This window comes from Palaemon carinicauda, unplaced genomic scaffold, assembly GCF_036898095.1.
Source record: "Palaemon carinicauda isolate YSFRI2023 unplaced genomic scaffold, ASM3689809v2 scaffold3, whole genome shotgun sequence".
NCBI classification, from domain to species: Eukaryota; Metazoa; Arthropoda; class Malacostraca; order Decapoda; family Palaemonidae; genus Palaemon; species Palaemon carinicauda.
In genome coordinates this window covers 914915-917898 of record NW_027170665.1, presented here as the reverse complement: position 1 = coordinate 917898, position 2984 = coordinate 914915, and positions in this window count along the sequence as shown.

The following is a 2984-nucleotide window of genomic DNA, read 5'->3' as shown; positions in this document are numbered from 1 at the left end:
ATTGCTGTTACATGTTTGCCCAGGTTGAAATTAATTCTGGCAGGCGTGCGGAAAGCTGAAATATGAAATGTCTGCGTACATGAATGTTTTTCACGGTATATGTGCATGTCACATGCATGACATAAGCGTAACAACCCATAAAAGCCATCAGCTTGCAGAGCAAGTGCCGCAGAATTGTACACGAGAGAGAGAGAGAGAGAGAGAGAGAGAGAGAGAGAGAGAGAGAGAGAGAGAGAGAGAGAGAGAGAGAGAGAGAGAGAGAGGGGGGGGGGATATTAAGAAATGGTAAATGAGAAATGATTCGTTCAAGAAAAAAATTACTTCCTCTTAACCCTTAAGTGTTTCAATAATGCAGATTTAGCAATAAAATGCAGTGTGATATGCAAAATACCTATATATATATATATATATATATATATATATATATATATATATATATATATATATATATATATATATATATATATATATATACATATATATACTATAGAGAGAGAGAGAGAGTGAGTGTGTGTGTGTGTGTGTGTGTGTTAAGTACACGTTCCAAAATCGATAACGTATTTTCTTGCTAATGCACTGAAAATTGTAAAATCAGTTCCCAATAATGAAAAATAATGACGACAATTATCATAATAAAAAGAGAAGGTATCATTAACGGTAGATTGAAATTTATTAAAGAAAAAAATCATCGGGCATAGTAGAGATATTCATTAAATTAATCAGCTGAAAAATCCCATTTTACATATACAGTAAAGGTATTGAAAGCGATGAGGCCAGTTGCCTTTCAGCAGAAACAATGTTAAAGTTGAATAAAATCTGGATAACATAGAGAGATGATAAGAGGCAAATTGGGTGAAGGCATAACAATCACCGTATTTAACCAAACTAACTAATAGAGATGATTAGAAGGAAAAAGGTATAAAAACCTTCAGAAGGCCAAATTGAGTGAAGGCATAGCAATCACCGTGTTTATCTAAACTAAAATATAGAGAGGATTAGAAGGAAAAAAGTATGAAAACCTTCATAGGGCCAAATTGAGTGAAGGCATAGCAATCGCCATATTTAACCAAACTAACATATAGAGATGATTAGAAGGAAAAAAGTATGAAAACCTTTAGAGGGCCAGATTGAGTGAAGGCATAGAAATCACCCTTTTTACCAAACTAACATATAGAGATAATTAGAAGGAAAAAATATGAAAACCTTCAGAGGGCCAAATTGGGTGAAGGCATAGCAATCACTGCATTTAACCAAACTTACATATAGAGATGATTAGAAGGAAAAAAGTATGAAAACCTTCAGAGGGCCAAATTGGGTGAAGGCATACCAATCACCGTATTTAACCAAACTAACATATAGAGATGATTAGAAGGAAAAAAGTATGAAAACCTTCAGAGTGCCAATTGAGTGAATGTATAGCAATCGCCGTATTTAACCAAACTAACATTTACAGATGATTAGAAGGAAAAAAAATATGAAAACCTTCAGAGGGCCAAATTGAGTGAAGGCATAGCAATCACCGTATTTAACCAAATTTACATATATAGATAATTAGAAGGAAAAAAGTATGAAAACCTTCAGAGGGCCAAATTGAGTGAAGGCATAGCAATCACCGTATTTAACCAAACTTACATATATAGATAATTAGAAGGAAAAGAGTATGAAAACCTTCAGAGGGCCAAATTGAGTGAAGGCATACCAATCACCGTGTTTATCTAAACTAACACATAGAGATGATTAGGAGAAAAGTATGAAAACCTTCAGAAGGCCAAATTGAGTGAAGGCATAGCAATCACCGTATCTTCAAACAACATAGAGACGATTAAGAGGAAAAAATGTAAAAAAGAAAACCGTCTAATGACCAAACTGAGTGAAGGCATAGCAATCACCCTATTCAACCAAAGTAACATATAGTGATTGAATAAACAAAAAATGTGAAAACCTTCAGGGGGCCCAATTGAGTGAAGGCATAGCAATCACATTATTTAACCAATCTAACATATAGCGACAATTAGACGAAAAATGTGAAAACCTTCAGAGGGCCCAATTGAGTCAATGCACAGCAATCACCGCATTTAACGAAACTATGTAATAAGCATTTGTAGCTGATCGTATTTTCCCTCCCACATTAAGTGGCACTCGAATTGAAAGCCCCATTCGCACCGACTCGAAAGTTTTATGGTAATAGCCGCGCCTCGCTCTTTTAGATGCACCGGCGTACCAGAATTGAATAAGAGGCATTAGAAAGAATTTCCCAGGGCATTAGAAGAATTCCAAAGGGAACTGTGCCCCCTGGCGAGGCGCTGTTGCCGAGTTCTGAGACACAATGCCTCAAGGAAAGGAAACCAACGATAGATCATTCTTAAAAAGTTTCCATTCGGTGTCAAAAGACGCTGACATTTTGCAGTCTCAAGGTTTGTTGACGACAGTGGTTGGATTGCCAGAGATATCAAGCACACCTCGCACTTCTTATTACTTGTTTTCTCTTTGTTTTGCCCCCCCCCCCCACCTCTCTCTCTCTCTCTCTCTCTCTCTCTCTCTCTCTCTCTCTCTCTCTCTCTCTCTCTCTCTCTCTCTCTCTCTCTCTCTCTCTCTCTCTCTCCTGGGGTAACCCAAACATAGAGTAAGGTAAGGTAAGGATAAGGCTCTCTCTCTCTCTCTGGGGTAACCCAAACATAGAATAAGGTAAAGTAAGGTAAGGATAAGGCTCTCTCTCTCTCTCTCTCTCTCTCTCTCTCTCTCTCTCTCTCTCTCTCTCTCTCTCTCTCTCTCTCTCTCTCTCTCTCTCTCTCTACAGCTAGTAAAGAAAACAGGAAAGAATTTTTTTTTCATATGTAAACAGTAGAGAACCCATCAAAAACAATATAATCCCGTTAAGAGACTCAAAGGGTTATCTTATAGCAAACGGTTTGGAAAAAGCCGACCTGATGAATGCAAATTTCACAACCGTATTCACTAGGGATGAATCAACGACCCTTCCCCGA